This window comes from Pyxicephalus adspersus, chromosome 8, assembly GCF_032062135.1.
Source record: "Pyxicephalus adspersus chromosome 8, UCB_Pads_2.0, whole genome shotgun sequence".
Taxonomy (NCBI): Eukaryota; Metazoa; Chordata; class Amphibia; order Anura; family Pyxicephalidae; genus Pyxicephalus; species Pyxicephalus adspersus.
In genome coordinates this window covers 29,508,234-29,527,595 of record NC_092865.1, presented here as the reverse complement: position 1 = coordinate 29,527,595, position 19,362 = coordinate 29,508,234, and the positions used below count along the sequence as shown (strand labels likewise).

Below are 19,362 nucleotides of genomic sequence, written 5' to 3'. Positions count from 1 at the left end.
AGAGGGTTGCTCAAGTTTCAACTGTGAGCCAGCTATATACATAACAGATTTGTCTCCTTTAGTAAGCAATGTAATCAAAAGCAGTAAGCTTGTTGTTATGGTAAACAGCGGGAACTAGCCCTGACAACCACCAGCTAATAGAAACGCTTTTTATTTTACGCTGTTTACTAGCAGAGTGAATCTGTTGTAGTTTTAATAGAATATAATGCAGTTAAACTCTTATGCATTTTGTTCAATCATAACTTTAATCCAGGATCAAAGGGATGTACTTTGAACTTGCAAAGATGTAACAATTTTCTTCTATAGTTTCTCTTTTGTTTACCGTTACTTTATAGCTTATTGGATAAACAAACAATATAACATTAATGTTTTCATGTTTTAAGTTTTAAAAAGTTTGCTGTACTTTAAAAAAAAAAAAAAAAACACAATGTAATAGTGTGGGTTTAAATTCCCAGCCTAAGCAATGCACATGACACAAACGTACTTTAAAGCATACATGTGAAGGCTCCTGAATAGAAGTGATGGGAAAAAACAATCATGTATGTTTGTATTGAAATATTCAATATTTGCCTTAAGACCATCAGAAATGGATGGGAGTACACAGACACATGATCACTTTGTTGTTGCAATAAAAAAAACACCCCTAGATTGTAAGCTCTTCTGGGCAGGGTCTTCTCCTCCTCCTGTGTCACTATCTGTGTCTGTCATTTGCAACCCCTATTTAATGTACAGCTCTGCCTAATAAGTTGGCGCTATATAAATAATGTTTAATAACAAGTATATGCAGAGTTTAAAATCTGATATTAAACATTTATATAGTAGATCTCAGTGTAATAGGAATGGATTCCCACCTCTCTAAGGGTGCCCATTTCTGGGTTAGAGTTTTTTGGTTTGTTCCCAAGGTGGGTCACAGCCAATGGTATTGTTTGCTTCCTCGTCTGGCACCCAGCATACTGAGGGTAGAGGGGGGCAGTTCCATCAAAAAGTGCATCAATCCGCCACAGTATCCTAAAACTAGAGACCTGGACAGAGCTCCAGCTTGGATCACACCAGTTTGCAGACACAGGTTCACTCACTATCCAGGCTGTTTCTGGAAAGGACCTGAATTCTGCTATCTATGTAAGCCGAGGTTGCATAAAAGAGCTGCATTATCCTACCAAATGTGAGTTCAATACATAACTTCTGTTTAATAAATATAAAAATAGTTTTATGATAACCTGCCAAAGACAAATGTGTTTTCTTTCTTTATTAATTCTTAAAGGTTTTTTATGAAAAATTCCTACTGCTACTATTTGGCAGCTGAATGGTATCCAGACACCCATAAACCTACATGGAACCTTTCTGTATTACTTCCAGAAAAATAGCAAAAACTGATTTACAGAGGTAATAAAGATATGCTTCCTAAGTTTAATAAATGTAGTTGCACCAAACACTGATGACACTGTATTGCATTATTATTTTAGCTCAAGCTGAAGCATTTTGGTAATTAACCACCGGTAACTAAACCCTGTAAAGGCTAAAGACTATATCAGTGTTTCTCCAGATTTTTATCATGGGGATCCATGAAAGTGTGCTGTGCAATAACTGGCAGCCCAATATGACCTGGTCCATTCACCTAGGGCTTGGTAAATCAGAAAAACGTCAAAAGAATAACACAATAGGATGCACAGCCACAGAAGCAGAAATCTAACTCCCCAAGTAAAGGATCAAATTAGCCATAGAGAAATTGTTGGTGGTAGCTTTACATGTTTTCACCAAAAATTATTTGACGTTCCTTGTAAAAAATAGGATTTAAATTTTTTTTCAGTTAAAATTCATCCCACTGCAATGCTTATTCAAAATGCTACAAAAGTATGAATATTTGTCACACCACTTTATGCCAGCTTCCTTCAATTGCAGCCTGTATTTACCTTGATGGCAAACACAAGTGCAGCATTCATGTACACCACTGGAGGTCACTAGAGATCAGTTTACTTGCTTCTTGTATCACAAGTGGAAGCAAAATTACTGTATAGCCTAATAAGATTTCAGAAATCATCTAATCATAACTACTTGTCTTGATATGGAGGCAATGATTAGGCCATTTCTTACATAAAATGTGAAAAAAATAAGCCACTACTAATCTGTTCAAAATGGTAGTTTCTTGGCTGTCATGCTAACCCTTCAAGTATCAATTCTATGAGTCACTGGGTTGACTAAGAATGCAGAAAAGGGCCGTAATGATTTATTTTTCACACTTACAGTTTAATAATAGGACTAAAGTCAATTGTCAGCATAACAGCCAGGAAACTAGCATTTCCAGAAAGGTCAGAAATGGAAGTTTCTATATTTCTTACAAGTAAACCTGTCAGTACTCTAACAGTACTAAACTAAACTAAAGCCACACCACTAGATACCCCTTTTAAGAGGCAGTATATATGATAGAACCATAGAACTGGCAAAACACAGACAAGGTGAATGTTGTACTTCTGCACAATTTACATTACAGATACCAGGTTAATAAAGATGTTTTACTTACAAGTTTGTTCTCTAAAAAAAACAGGGAAAATGCAGGAAGACCTTTACAGAACCTGAAAAAATACAAATAAGAACAAGAAAATGGTTACCTTTAACAATTCTTGCAATCTTTAAAATATGCAGCAATCAGCAATAGAACATCTGAGGATTTTAATATTGTCAGAGTCTATCTGTACTGGTAACACCTACGTTATTGGTAACGGTGCGAAACTTCGTCCCAGTGAGGGACACCAACTAAAAGACAACTCCACACACTCTTCTAAGCTGCTTAACATTGATCCTACACATTTCTGACAAGTAATAATAAACCAGAATTATCACATTTTCAACATTATGTAAAAGGTTTTTTTAAAAACTTTCTTGAAGAGGTCCTCTCCCATTTTGTCTTTACCGCCACAGCAGTAAAGATTGAATGGGTAACCCGCAGCCTTGGAGGTTGTGGGCTGTTCCTGCAGAAAGCTTAGCACAGTGAGATTGGCACTCTTTTTATTATACGTTTGGAGAAAGAAATGTCACCTAATCTTCCACCTAGGAAGTAAGATCAGAGGACATCAGGAAGAACCTGGAAGAAAGAAAAGGTCGGCATTGGACAGAACGGCGAGCCAAGAAAAATGAAGCTGAGAAAGTGAGGGACTCAATGTGTGCAGTTTGTGCATGGATCGAGGGGTTTTTAATTGTAAAAGGTGATTTTTTTTTTTCATGAAAGTTCCACTTTAAGTGCTGTACCTGAAAGTTACTTTACAACCAAACTTTAGGTTATTACTAAAGTCATACTTGGTGTCCCAAAATCTACACTGTTGTCTCTGGGACTAAAAGTAAGGAAAAATCTCAGCTTGTCAATGAAAACAGGCTTAGAAGGAAAACCTTCAAATGGAGGGACTTGATCTGATGACAACTGTGTTCAGCTGACAACTGACTTTCTCACATTACAGAGATCACCATGTTGTGTCTACAGGAATGGAAGACAATTTTACCCCTTAGGGATAGAGAAAGTTGCACTGCATAAAAGCTGACAACGCTTTCATGTAGATGCAAAATTGCAGCAAAGGCCATTAAACATAGGTCATCAACATTAGCTGTGATCAATGTGCTATATGTTGCCTGTTTGCAATCAATACAGAAAAAGCATAATTAGTATATTAGTTAAAATAAAAGACTTATAGGTACCATAAATATAGGAGTCGTTGTCAAGAGTTTTATGAACAAGCTCCACAGTCCTGTAACATACCTTCTGTTACGCCCTTGAAGTCCCATGGCCAAACATACCTGTGATATGAATATTATTTTTAAATAAAAAGCCTAACAATTGAAATATCCTAATTACATGGCCATACATTTATATTTTTGTGCAGAATATTACATCTGAACTTCAACCACAGATTGGGCTATGTCTACACAAAGTTTTATGGTAAACCTTCTATACTCACTGGCCACTTTACTAGGTATTGCTGTTCAACTGCTTATTAAAGGAAATGTCTAATCAGCTATCACAGGGCTACAACATGGTGCATTGAGATTGTCAAAACAACATACTAAAATTCAACCTGAGAATCAAGATCAAGAAAAGGTGATTTAGGAGAAGTGTCCGGTGGATTGGTCTGAGTATTTCAGAAATTTCTGATCTGCTGGGACTTTCACAACCTTCTCTCACAATGGTCCAAAGAAAATACATTGATAATGCCAGAGGAGAATGGCCAGACTGGTTTGAGCTAATAGAAAAGCAACAGAAACTCAATATACCACTCATTAAAACGGAGGTATGCACAAGAGCATATCTGTTCGTAGGTAGGTGTACCTAATACAGAGGTTGGTCAGTGTATAATTCCAAGTCTGTTATAACTACACCAACAATATCCATAATAATTAGAGGGGACCTGGCCATTCACAAACCAAGCCACCTACATCTCATATACTTGATATTTCTTGCCCCCACTACAATGTACATAATATACACACAATATAAAACTATATATATCTCTACACACACACAGTCATTCAGCAAAGTATATATTCTTAGTTCTACCATTTCATTAGGTATGAAAGTTAGAAGAAATAAAGTAGCTTTACTACCACACACTTCACACTGCATACAATGAGAAGTGTCTGCACACTGCAAAGTCTCTGATTTCAAAGTTGTTGATATAAAGAAATCGCAGCCCAACCATATTAGGTAGCACAAGACAGGGGAGCAACAAGTCCAGAAAAGCCAGGACTACTTAATAAAACTTTATGACCTTAGCCCTCTTTAAAAATATGTAAAATCTACAAAACCTACAAAAATGCAAAAAAGAAAAGCAAAACTTTTTACATTTTTATAAATATTTTCAGTGTAAAAATAAAGGACCCTCCCACACTAGTGGTTAAAAGCATTGCAGGAAGCTGCTCCCAGGCCCATAGCCAACTAGTGCTATGCACCCAGGAGCAACGAAGTGCACTGTAGTTTTAATGCAGCTGAACAATGCGCACTGCCTTTGTATTTGCAGTGCAGTTCTTCCAGAGAAAGAAAAGCAAAAGCTCAGCCAAAAGGAACATGTCACTTCCAGGAACTCTGCTGCAAAATGTTTTCCAACCATTCCCATTAGGCTGAATGGGAGTGGTTATTATTATTATTACACAGTATTTATATAGCGTCAACATATTAAGCAGAGCTGTACAAAGTCTATAGTCATGTCACAAGCTGTCTCTCAAAGGGGATCACAATCTAATGTCTTTAACCAAAGACATATGTCATTAACACAGTCTAAGGTCAATTTTGGGGGGAAGCCGTTTAACCTAACTGCATGTCTTTGGATTGTGGGAGGAAACCGATGCGAACTGCATGCACAGTGTCCTGGTCGAGATTCGAACCTGGGAGCCAGCACTTCAAAGTCCAGAGTCCTAACTACTGAGCCCCTGTATGGTTGGGAGGACAGTTGAGAATATGGTGCAATGCTGTGGTCAACCTAAGTCTGCTATGGGCTTTATTCTAAGCTCACACCTCAATGTCTAGGTAAAGTATAGCAAGCCGATTGTGGGGTGCAAGCCATGTGTTTAAGAATGATGGCTTAAAAGCCATCATTGTCAGCCATCATTGTCCCTATCAATGAAAAGGAACATGCTTTGAGTTCTGAGCACCTCTAGGTATGGACTGTCACCCACCTTGTATACAAGCTTTAGGGTCAGGCCAGTTTGTAAACCCTCCCCCCCAGCACCACCTTTACCACAGACCAAAGTGATTCATCCACCCAGTACCACTGCAGAACCCAGGGAGTCCCAGTGACCCACTTCTTCATTCATGTTCCAATAGTACTACATTAAAGTCCTTTACCAGGGCCCAGTTTTCCTTCTGGCCTGCAAACACTTCATACAAGTACTGGGATGTGTCAGGCATTAGCTAAATATCCATGTGTGAAGGTCAGTTGGCAACCAATGTACCAACAGCAGGTAGCAATTTTTCTCATTTTGTTACTGAAGTGATCCTCTGGCCTGGCAAGTACTGCTCAGACATCTAGAGCTGGCTTGTAGAAAGAGGAGTATTACATGGGCCCTTTTACCTAGCAGTGGCAGGTTTATCACTTTGCTCTAAAATATGAACAGAGTGTAGGAAAAAATGTGAGTGGAGGTGGACAATGCATTTTCAGATACATTGGGAAAAAAGTTGCCAGGGACCTTTGCTTTTAATGCTGTTTTAATTTTGTCTGCTATAAGCTGTATTTGCAAGATTTAGGAAAGTGAAGTAGGAGCTGTATTATCACAGGATATGCTTTGTGTCCCATTTCTGAGGAAGGTATTCTCAGATAGTCAGAATAATATAACTCTCTGCCCAACAGGACAGCCTGACAGAGGAAGGTGATTGTTTCGGCAGTATGCTGCTGCCTTTTCATACTCCTCTTTGGACTATACCTGCGGACAACAACCAAATATATATCTTGTGCTTGCCTAATGGTTGCATGAATCCTCTGACTGATTTATCAGAATTACAGATTCTTTGGCAGATGAAAAAGTTGATATAATTTTTACATTCCAGCTGTGTCCAGGTTTAAATGGTCATTACATCAAGGATCATGAAAACTATGCACAGAGAAACAATATACACACCTTGGGTTTGCCAGAATATTAATAAGAATATTGTATTTACTGTTTCTTGTGATAAAGAATATAACTGGGTATTAAGGCTTTAAAGTAAAGATAACAGAGACTGCTAATCCAGGGAACATCCAATTGCCTCATGAAATCAGGAAGGAATTATTATTTCCCTTGGAGCAAACTGTACCTGGTTGTTTTTGGGCCCTCCTCTGCATTAACTATATTCATAGGGTTTTATATCTGGGATATGTTTATTCCCTAGTAGTTGAACTTTTTTCAACCTAGCTTACTATGTAACTATATTTGTTGTAAGCCTAAACCTGAACCAGAAGCTTTTTTTGTTTTGATTTTTGTAAAAGTGGAAAAAAGGTCATGTGCTTTCTTATTTTTTCCACAGGACAGATGACAAAGACAGTGACCTAATCCAAGCTTCTATTCACCCTGCTACCCGTTTTTTTTTTTTTTTTTTAAACAATGAAAGTTATAATTGTCCAGTTACCCCTGCCTAGGCAATGTTTATATCGCCCTGGAGCCCTCTATGCCTATTTTGTACATGTCAAAAAGAGCATCTATCAGATGTATGCAATGTCAGAAAAAGCATTATGCATAATTCTCCCCAGCCCGTTTTTGGGGGGCGGGCCGCCCACCTGATGTGATTATTCCGCCCGGCACATTTTCAGCAGCTCTGAACGGACACCGGAGAGGCTGCTCTGCTCACTCTGTTCTCCGCTGATAAGAGCTGATTGCCGATTACAGCCAAGCGGAGTGAGAAGAGCGCAGCACACCTATGAAGAGATCGGGACACAGGCTGTCCCTCCCACCTCTCATAGCTGTGCCAAGTCTTTTGAAAAGTTTTTGTTTTTGTTTTGATAACCCCTCCACACTAAAATTTCATTACTATGGAAAACGCACTGCCTTGTTACACCTTACTGCCCACTTCCAACACTGGAACCTCAATTTCTCTGGAATGGGGAGGTGTAGGAAACTGAAAATGTGTGTTGAACGTCTGTGGATAACACCCCCTAAAGTTTTATCACAACGGCATCATTAGAACATAAAAAACTCTACAGACTTTATGTATTGATGCCATGGAGATGGAAGTCTGGGAGGTTTGCCATGTCTAGCCCCACGCACTTTTTACCACCCAGCTACAGTTTACCCCCACCCAGCTGAAAAAAAAATTCTGGGGAGAACACTGATATGAATGTGTACATGTTACAAAATTAGGCTTTCATTATCTACATTTACATCTGTACTAGTTTTAAAATTTTGACTGGAAGGGTGAAGGAATGTGGTGTAAAGTTTTTGGTGTCAAAAGTCATTTCATTAAAGCAAATCTGTGTCTTGCCCCCTCCCAGTAAGACCCACTACCTGAACAAGGCTTTCTTTGGTCACTCTCAGCAACTAAACCAAATAGCGGGGAGCATGTGCTCCTGGTATGGGGTCACATTATTTACTTTACCCTATTTGGGGACAAAGTAGAGTACAAGACATGCTTGTTTACTTTTGGCTTCTATATTTTTGTACTCTTGTGAGATTTGGGCTAATCAGGATATCTTTTCACATAATTTAAACTGCTCGCCCTAGCAGAATTTGGGCATGAAGGTCCAGATCAAACAGCTACCTATTCCTTGGTAAGACATCAAAAAAGACCTTCAGAGTTTAGCTGCAAAACAATTGAAGGAAGAGAGCACATCAATTATTCAGAGAAAGTCCAGTTTTTAGTCTTTATTGTCACACAAAAAAAAATGTTCACAGAAAAAAATGGCAAAGTGTTTTGTGGGTTGCCCCTTCATCGGGCTTTAAAATGGCAAGAATTATTAATGAAATGTTTCCTTGTGTGCTGAACAAGTTTAAGTCTTTGGGATACATATCCATCTGTATGCTAGCTATTAGAGCAGAAAGGCTGCCCCATTTTCTTTTGCTATGACCATCCCATTCTCTCATCTCCACCACATAGAGGGGAACCTTGAGATACCACAGCAATGTGAACAAGACAAAGGATAGCTCTGAAATTTTGATAAGATCAACAAGTATTTTTTTTAACTTGTTACACAAACAAAAGCTTTTATTGGTAAAAAATTAGAGACATTTAGTTTCTGGGTTAAATGAACTTTAAAAGCATGTCAAGACAAAAAACAATACATCTCTGCAACACATTCCTTAACATAATTTATACAAAAAAATCAAATATTGATGTGCCAAAATATAGTATATTTCTAACTTTCTGTTTGCAACGATAACACAGTGTCCTAAATTGTGAAAATCCTTAGTTTGTTGTGTCAGGCCATGTTGTACACATAGAATTTACAGCAGAACTAAAGCTGTACTTTTTTAAGAACATATGATCAGGCAGGTCATAAATGCAGAAAAGGACAGGCGATGTCCCTTCTGCAATCATTCCTCCAACCTCCCTGATCACTCTGGGTTTCTGTGCACATGCAGCATCAGCTTTGATTGCCAGGGTACCTGGCATTCCTGGCTTCCTCTGTGGATGCCCAGATGAAAGAAGATTGAAAGTAGAAAGCAAAGAAAGGCGATGGCGGCATCCTGTGAGGGAATGGGTACAAGTGAGTAAAGCAGGTTTAGTTTTCCTTTAAATAGATAAATACAGATAACTCTAGGGGGTTGATTTATAAAGCAGGGAATCTGACATTCACCTAACATTCTCAATTAGTCCCATTAAAACACATGGACCTGAAAAATTCACCACCTGATAATATTTGGAGAATGTCAGACTGGCTGCTTTATACATAGACCCCAAGTTGTTCATACAGATCTTCACTGGACTAAAATCTATTCTCATTTATTATTATAGATACATTACTTGTAAGCAATGTATTGCTGCATATTAAATGGTATATACCCCAATACATTCTGGAGGTTGAGTTCACTACAAAAACAGAACAATCAATCATTTTGCAGTAACTAGAGATTTAAAAATCTGACGTTTCCTATAATACATTATTTGTAGGACCTGAATTTCAATACAGCAGGAAAAAAGGAGGCCATTTAGTATGTACAAGTCATTTAAGGTCAGTATACTGCTGAAATAGAAACAAGCAAATGGTGGAAAATGGAGTGTAAGATGTACTCACTGTGTAAGTCAGCTTTGTATTGCTACATAACAGGCATGCATGCAACATAATGTGAATCTTGTTTGGATAATATAGTTGCCATAGAAACACAAGAATGTTATAGAATTATTGCTTTGTTGATAAACGTTTAGTAGAAGGGTTACTTTGGATGCCTCAAAAATGTAAACCTAGGGCCTAGTGCACACAAGCAAATCTGCTGCCACTTTTCCTCTCGACCAACCCATTTCATATTCCAATCAGTAGAAAATCCCAACATACAGCACATATGTGTATGAGATACACGTCATCATTCTTATCGGGTTGGCAGCAGGTTGCATTATCGCAGAAAGGACATCACCTGTTCCTTTATGCAATAATGACCTCTATGAGCATGCAAACCTAAAAGTAGAACCTTGGCTGCACTATAATAATTATGTACACAGTACAACTTGCATCTCTTTCACTGATTTTTTTTGCCTGCTGGTTTTCATATAGATCCAATCTAATCTGCCCGTGTCTACAAGCCCCTTTCATTCACGCAATATGCGGTACAATACACTGCTGATCACATAGTGTCCATTCTTTATACACAGGAACATCACATACTGCATACAAAGCAATGTCTGACAATTTCACTATATGCATTGCAGTATGTGTTGATAAAACACATTGCTGTATACATTTCTGTGAAAGTGTAATGCCCCATGCAATGTAATGAATGTGGTTGGCATCACAATGGTCGGCCGTGCAGGTGTCCATGGGACATGGCCATACTGAAGGAATGATGTACTATTCAAGTCTACAGAACTTTATTTTGTGCTCTGCAAACCCCGATTACTGAAGAAGGTTCATTGGGCTGCACAATTCAGAATATTTAAGCACCACATTACACGGCATGATATGTGCGCTGCAGTAGTGTACGCAATACTGCAACACAAATAAGTAATCTTAGCCCTCAGGCTCATCACCTGCATAATAAATCCCCATCTTTAAAGCAGATAAAAAAACTAACGATTTACTTTTTCCCAGTTTTGGTTGGGCAATTTTAGTCTTCGAAGGCTACAAACAGGCAAGAATTTACTTTTTCTTTGCAGTGGTTTGTATGCAAAGATGCAAAGTAAGGAGAGCAATGGGCAGAATGCGAGGATTGGATTAGGGTTCAGTTTCAACTGTTCTCTCTATGGTGAGAACTGTAAAACCTGTCAATGGGCCTTAGCCAGCTTCTGACTGAATTTTTTAAGCCCTCATATGGATCACATGTGTAGTGCCATGCCAAATGCATATGGAACTAGGGGATGGAAATAAATGGAACCTCCTTAAGGGCAGGCAGGCTATTTCCCACGTGCATTTCCATGTTAAACGCACAGAGTTGTCGATTGAAGTTTACCTCAACAAAGTCACTATGCAATATTTGCTAATGATGCCAAATTTATTACCACTTTCTACGGAAGACATCCATGGTCCTATGAGTGTGTGAAATTCATAGAGATGAAGTGCTGGAACAAGTAATAGAAGTAGCAGGGTTCAGCTGAAACTGGAAAACAGTTCACAGTTCCACCATTAGGATTATTCTACATGCTGATAAAAGGTCAACTTTAATGGTCATATACAGCTCTGCCATTAAACATTTACCATTCAAAGAAATAAAAGCGTAATGAGGTATTTCAGCTGTACAAGAGAATGGACAGACAGTAATGACATTTCAAAAAGCATGTTCACATTTGTATAAAAGGTGCACATTTTTCCTGGAAATCTAAATCCTTTGCTATCCTCTGCCTTCCCAAGTTCTCATTCTGGTAAAATGGCCCCACTGCTTGAACACTAAAGTATTCTCCCCAGAATTGTGTTAAGCTGGGTAGGAAAAAGCAGTGGGTGGGTGGGCAGCTTGTGTATTGTGACAAAACTTTTTAATAACCATCCAAAAACGGCTGGGTGGTTACTGAAAAGTGCTAAATGGTTAGGGGAGAACACTGCACTACAAACCCATAAGAACTAAGTAAATAAGGACCTCTAAGTAGATAGACCTACTTGTGCCAGATCAATAGAAAGAAAAAAAAAGAAAAAAGTAGTGAAGACTTGAAGAGGGATGATTGTCAGGACCAACATTATGAAATGGCAAAGAAAATTTTCAGATGCTGAAAATATGAAAATGAAAGACCTTGGCCACTGCTAACCTCTCCTTCCAAAAAAATCTTGATAACTAACCTTTAGGCCAATTTAGCAGTTTCAATACTGATGATGAAACAATTATGCACATCAAATAGCTGACTTGAGTTCAGTGTAAGTGTAATGTACAGGGTCCTGATCCACAAAACAAGCATTTACAGGAGGTGATCGAGCAGCCCCCACTCATATCCATTATCCATCCTTTAAATATCTTAACACCCTGCAACATATTGCAATGTAAATCCACTACTTTCACAATATTTCTGTCCTACTAGTAATGCTCTTGTGAAGGAGGCAGCTATTACAGGGCATTTTTTCTGATAATTCTGGTTGATTGGTAGAGTCTCTCTCTAATACTTCGAAGTACCTGACCTAGAACATACGTCTATACTTCTCTCAACATATTAAAGCCAAACTCACTAGCATGGTAAGAAAATGGTACACCCATTCCCATAAAGATGTTATTCATAAAATCAATCCAGTGTTCTCCCCTGCCCCTTTTAGCTGGGCGCACCACCCTGCACTTTTCAGTAACCACCCGGCTGTTTTTATGTGGCTACTGAAGAGTTGGGTCACAATACAGGGGATGCCACCCGCCTACAATTTCTTCCCACCGGGCTCAAAAAAATTCCTGGGTTGAGCACTGCAATCTTTTTGGTTCATATTTGTATATCACATTTTCATGTAATCATTTGTCCTGTTATTTGTTGAAAAAGAATGTGGCAAAACAGAATATGGAAGCTACCATTGTCTCTCTGGTCTCTGGTTTGTAATCATTACTTCACCAACATGTTCCTGCAATCATAGATTGTCTGCTTGTTCTGAATTAGTGATTTAATAAGTGGAAACCTTTGCTGAAAGAAATATGCAGGCTGCCATTGTTGGTCTTGCAACTGCTGCTTTCTTGGTCGTCATGCTATTCCAATGACTTTTAGATCACTGACCTGGGAAAAGAATGCTTACAGTAAAGTTAGAATTTTAAATCTATATACTTGTTTTAGATTAGCAACCCAAAATACTGGACTGAGCATAGCAAGCAAATATGTCAGTAGGATCAATAAACAGAGTATCTGTTTATTGGGCCAAAGTCATTTGCACACAGCAATACTGGATTTCCTCTCATCTCAGAATTCAGCTGGTGGGAGGGTCAATCAGATGTGACACTAAAAGTAGGAGAAAAAATGCAATAAGTGCCAATAAAAACTATGTCTCCACATGAGAAGCAGCACTGCTAGTCGCAAGTAAATAGTAAGCAATTGTAAGACATTAATATGTTACCAGGAAACTAAAATACAAGATGGCTACGCTGTTGAGAGCTGCTACAGCCAGGCACAGACACACAATGGGGTTTTGAATGTATACTAAATCACCACGATTGCTTACGTCTTTATTAAATTAAGTGTCAAGTCAAGCTTTAAGTCAGAAACTGCAGCTCACACACATTTTCTAGTCTAGGTTTAAAGCACTAACAGCAATGTCAAACTGTAGATTCCTTAAGGTGTACCTTTAGTTCAATCAAAACATAGGCCACTTTACCAGCATGCCTTGCAGATAAGCCATCGCTCAAGGTGGCAAATCAGTAAAATACAAATTCTGTAGTTAAAGTCAAATATTTTATTTTACAAAGCGCAGCTGAGGAGAGCAAATAGAGCTTAAAGCAGAACACACTATATTCACCTGCCCCTGGCCACCATCTTCTTTCTTCTCTTCCTGGAGACATCCTTTGTCAATCTGATTGGCCAGACTGGGATGACATTACTCATACGCAGATCTATCATTCCCGGCATGCGCAGGGAAAGCGGGGATTGCTGGGTATCCTGGCAACAAAAGCTGAGCTGCACATCTTGGCTTTTTTGACAGATACCCAGAACGGTCAGGCAGGTAAGAGGAATTACTGCATAAAAGGACCTCACCTGTCCCTTGCTGCAATAATGACTGGCAGATCATGGCATTTTAAAAGTGCAAATTTGGGTACAAACACAATTTTAAATGACTAAATCGGACTACAGACATTCAAGGGCAGAGCAAGGCACAATTTTTATTAGGGATATTGATACACACAGAAGCTTGTAATCCTTATTACAAAAATTGGAATTCAGGATCATGAAATGTAAAAATAGACAAAAACAAAAAGAAAAGAATAACATTTGTAAGTGAGCAAAATCTTATCATATTGAAAGAGAGTCAATATTGCTCTACCATTATCCTAGTTCCATGCCTGCCCAAAAGAAGTCAGAAGAAATCCCTACTACAAGTGCAGGACAACCTGAAAAAGCTCCAGGATCCGCAAACACCTTTGAAGCTTCAAAGGTCAAACTGACTTTCTGCCTCCATTCTAAATGACCAGAGCTCAAAGTTGTGACAAATGAAGTTCACTTCACACTAAACCTAGAATCAGAAGTATGTTGCTGATAGTGCCGGACACACACATACAGGTAACAATTCAGAATGTGAATCTTCTAACACAATTAAAAAAAAAAAATTAAAACATTTTTGCATGGAGAGCAATGCAATGTAATGCCACAGCTGAGAATAAAGATCTTTACTTCTGCACAACATACTTTGTGTGCATTTTCAAGTGTTTAAATACTTTTGTTGGCCAAAAAAGTTGACATTTTAAGTTTCCCCATTTACCAGAGATCCTACAAAACAGGTTACATGCTTTTTCATGTGTTGCTATTGCAACCTACAAAATGACGCAACAAACAAACATTACTTTTTTTTGTAGACAAAGACCATTGATATGAACTAACACTATTAAACACAATGGCAGAGCTGTGTAAATGCGTTCTAATACACCAAAGGCCTGTTATCATTAAAACAACATGCTGCATTTTTGAAAAGTTGTGATTTTACAAGCACAAGGTTGGCAAAGGTGCATGTAAGAGGCCATTAAAATTGATTGGCTTTATAGCACACAAAAGCATGTCTTGTGAGTTGCAGCCCGTTATATTACCAATGTGGTTCTGAAATGTGTGATACAGTGGCGATCTAATGGGACTAGCCCACAAAGGTAAATTTAGACCTACCTCGGGATCAAGTGAGCCTGTGTGGCCTAGTCACAATGCAGCACAGGTTGTTAAAGAACCAGCATCTGCACATTTGAAAGTAATGGCACTTATATTCCTTTTCAATGAATGAATGAATTTCCCCTGAAGCAGAGGTAAATGCTAACATGGCTAGTGTGAATAAAGTCTAAATGAAAAAGGTGTGAATGGGCCCTTACACAACCCCCAGAATTCTGTCACTGTACTAGTAAAGTCACAAACGCTGTAATTTTCTAGTTTTTCTGCCGTGGCCCGCACCCTGCCATACCTAACAGCAGATTAAGTTTAAAATAAATAAACCCAAGGCCTGTATATAAAAAGAGGCTAGCAAGTAATCTGAAGGTGGGCTAACATCGTTGTCATTTATAGCAGACAGGACACACAATCCTTGAACTTTTCCACAGGAATGTGGCTACAAGGATGGCAATGCTGCAGTTTCACAGTCCATCAGCAAATGTAGTATTGTTACACTACAGGAAATGTGGTGCCAGAATGTTTAAATGTATTTTACACACTTCGTGTCACATAATGGACATGTTGAAGATTAAAATATTACAAATTTCTTTTATCTGCAGGGTTTACATACACTACAAATGCGATATCTGCCTGAACTAGTCTGTCATTGCTTGAAAACTAGGCTGTACATGAAGACATCTGATTAAATGACAAATATTGGAAAATAATTTCTTCTAGTATTAAGCATGATTATACCAAAGGAGGACATATCAATACCGGCCAGTGCACCAAAAGTCACCGCTCTAAGAGGATGTCGGACTGAATCACCTACCGAACATCTCAAAAATCCTGGCACGGAGATCTCTGCGTCCCACCTGACACAAGGTAGAGACACATAGAAAATCATCATCTTTAAAGAATGAAAACAAATGGTGGCAGTGTGTGAAGATCTGCCTTTACGCCCCATTGGTGAACATTTACTCTTACTATGACAAAGTCACCATCAATATCTCATTGACCAACATTGGCCATTTATAAAGATGTAAAAAGATCCAACGAAAAACATGATCTACGTTCAAAGAAATGTAAAAAGGGTTCATCTAGGGAGGACAAAAATAAAACAATCATAAATACATTGAAAATAGCACTTAAATGCCATTAACAATGCCAGATTGTGAGCCCCTTCATGGGACAGCTAGTGACACGACTATGAACTTTGTACAGCTCTGAGTAATATGTTGGTGCTATATAAATACCAGATCATTTTAGTCCCTGGCTGTCCCCGTATTATCTGTGTGATTTAGCATTGATTGACATTCCTTGGTGAGTCAAAAAACTGAATTGGTGTAAAATGTCCATAATTCTCAGCAGGTCTACAGCCTTGCTGGAATTATATGCATTTCTGTTGGGGTTTTAAGCAACATGTACAAGGTGCAATGCATGAAGAAAGCAGACATTGGAATGACAACAATGTCTGAGGTCTCCACTTATGTGTTGCACATCAGTGCAGTTTGTTACCATTAATATTATTAAACAGGATTTATATAGCGCCAACATATTACACAGCACTGTACACTAAGTTTGTTGCCGCACTACATCTTTTTGTGTGGTATGGCCATGATTTGTAAGGTGTTTCTTGCAAAGCAACATCACCTCTATAGGTGTTGAGGGCTAGAAATTCTTCCCAGGTTTGCACAGCCCATCAGCATGTTTTTACCATCAATGGGCTTGCATTGTGTATGTCTAATAATGCATTGGAGTAAAACACTAGCAGCTCCCGCCAGGTCTGCTCACCTTGCACCCCCTCCATCCTTTTCATTGTATGGTGCTTTTTGCTCATTTAAACCTCAGCTGCATGGCCTACAACTGCAATGGTGACAGGTTTGCCCACCTGCCAAAGCCATTACAAGCTTCCATCACACTCCTGATTGGGAATTTATGGAGCAGAGAACAGGGGAATCCTTATTCTTCAGCTGGAGAATGACTGGGGAATCTGGGCCTTGCATGGATGATATGCCATTGAAGCTCCAGCCCATCAAGCCATGCTCAGCCATTGATGCCCTTATGAGATGGATTATCAGCCCAATACATCATACAAAGCTACCAACATCCATGAAGAATAGCAGACACAAGCAGCCACCCCTTCCCCCACCCTGTCTGCTGGGATGGCCACTGGAGGCCAAGCTAGGCCGCAATCTAAAGTGAGAGACCCCCTGTGGCAGGGCCCCAGCCTGGAATCATGCCTAGAAGACACCCAGAGATGGCTATCACAGGACACCGGTCACAAGCACCACTCACTTCCCATGCCCAGACCTTCCCCAAATACCTAGCAATGGCGGCCGCCTGGTTCCCCGTCCGCCTGGTATTTCTACCCTTCTCTCCCAGCGCGGTCTCGGATTGGCTGCGTGGGGTCATGTGACTAAACAAAACCGTCACAGCTAAACCTAAAATGAACCCTTTGTCCGGCGATAATTGCTGGCGGCGTCTTTTGTGGTGCCGGGCGGAATGGAAGGAGGCGGTGAATGGCCGGAGGTCCCGGGGACCTCCGATACAGGACAATACGGCCCCGGTCTACTTCTTCCTGTCACAGGCCGACAAACCCGCAGCACTACTCCAGCACCCGCCATGTTTCCCTCCCCTGTCAGATAAAATGCGTCAGTCTGTACTGTCCGGGCGGGCTCACCAAGCCTCTTATACCCTGCCCTGAAAGCCGGGCTGTGTGAGGAGCCGTCCGCCACCCACCGCGTCATTAACCCTTTCTACCCCCGCCCGCACTAGACGAAAGGGTTAAAATAGATGATAAACCGTGAGAGGTGGAGCTCCCAGGGGTCACCTACCTGCTCGCCCACACACAGGCCCGACCGCCGGCTGCACTTTTTTTTCTTCAGTTTAAACCTGAGGAGGACCAGACGTGGAGACAGACGCTCCGTCACGTGACCGCTCTTCCTCCTCCCCGTGTTCCCCGTGGCGCCACATGCACGGGAGCGCGCAGCCCTGGAGTAGGCACAGGCTCGTGTGCGCGCGCACACAGGTTACACCAATCAGGATGCTGTATTCAGAGGCGCGTGGCAGCTGTGACGAGTTCTGCACTGTGTGGGATTCTATTATAGTGTTCATCAGTACCTAGAGCAGAGGTACTGGACATTTATATTGTGAAAATAACTTTACAACCATAGGGGAACCCCTTCTATAACCACTATATCCACAGTACATTAGTGTGGTGGTCAGTAGGAACAATGTCGCCTACATTGCCACCGGCCAGTGGGAAGAATGTCACCTATTAGCCAAATTATAGTTGGGGGCCACTTAAAGCGTACCTAAACTCAGAAATTTCACTTTACATAAAAAGGTAGAGAACCCTTTTATGTAAGGTAACACCCTTTTTTTGTTTTTTTTTTAGGTACAGCACCGCCCCCTAGGTGATTGAGAATGAATGGGAGCGCAAAGCCTCCCAGGGTACCTACGTCTGGCATCCCGGGAGGCTCTTGGGTGCTCCTTCTGCGCATGGCCAAGTATCTCGGACATGTGCAGAAGATGCCTCTTCGTGGGGAAAAGGTCCGATCCAACCAGGGGGTGTCTTACATCTGGTCCCGCGTCCTTCCAACTGTCTCCGAGCCAGCGCTTTGGAAGCCGACATCTTCGTCTCCTCTTCCAGGTTCTTCATCCAATGTCACCCGACCCAGGCGTTAAATCAGGTGACGTAGGATGAACAAAAAAAATTTGCCGATCTCATGCATGCGGAGTGAGATCAGCAAATTTTTTTTCCATCTTATGTCACCTGATCTCGTGCCTAGGTTGGGTGACGTTGTATGAAGAGACGAAGGTGTCGGCGTCCAGATCGCTGGCTCAGAGACAGATGCCGGGAGGATGCGGGACCCAATGCAAGACACCCCCGGATGGATCGGACTGCCTTGCGGGATTGATTGTAAGTAAATATATATATATATATATATATATATATATATATATTGGCAGTTTTAGTTTAGTTCCTCTTTAAAGTGGAACAGTAAAAAGAAAATTTGGTTGATCTCTCTATGATCCTAGTCCATTCAGTCTTACACAGTCTCATCCAAATTTATAGTCCCATCTATATTTATATAAAAGGATAAGCCACCCTTTATATAAAGTAAGAAAGGTGTTGATAGCTCCGCTTCAAACTGACCTGAGTGGCACAGATTGTTCATTGCTCAAAGAACCCCTAACAACCCTTGAAGGAACCATGGTTGAAAAACATTGATCTAGAAGAACGCTTCTTTAATTTTTTTGTGATCGGGCAATGCATTTACTGCAATATTGCATCTTACCTGTCTGATCACTCCGAAATCTAAGTTAAACTGTTTGCAGAGCTGTTCATCTGACTGAGGTGGAAAAGGATGACAGCAGAGAGATCACTGATTCCTCACAAAAAACTAGCACGCTGATAGGGGACAGGCTTTTCTCTTCTATGTGGTTAGCACTAGGTTCCAAGTTTGAATCTCGGCCAGGGCACTATCTGCATGGAGTTTGCAGGTTCTCCCCGTATCTGCGTAGGTTTC

At 40.2% G+C, this 19,362-nt stretch overlaps 1 protein-coding gene across 4 annotated transcripts in view; it reads right to left on the bottom strand.

The window, feature by feature from the left end:
• The window catches only part of ZNF644 (zinc finger protein 644), a 37,608-nt gene extending 19,810 nt beyond the window's left edge, over positions 1 to 17,798 (bottom strand). For 3 of the 4 annotated variants that reach the window (XM_072419899.1, XM_072419900.1, XM_072419902.1), the window contains exons 1-2: positions 17,665 to 17,798; positions 2,519 to 2,570 (exon numbers count right to left, since the gene is read on the bottom strand). The gene's annotated coding sequence lies outside the window, so the exon portion shown is untranslated. Of the gene's footprint in view, positions 1 to 2,518; positions 2,571 to 17,153; positions 17,206 to 17,664 lie in introns of those variants that run through there. The other variant, XM_072419903.1, reaches the window with a different exon arrangement.
• Positions 17,799 to 19,362: the final 1,564 nt, after the last annotated feature.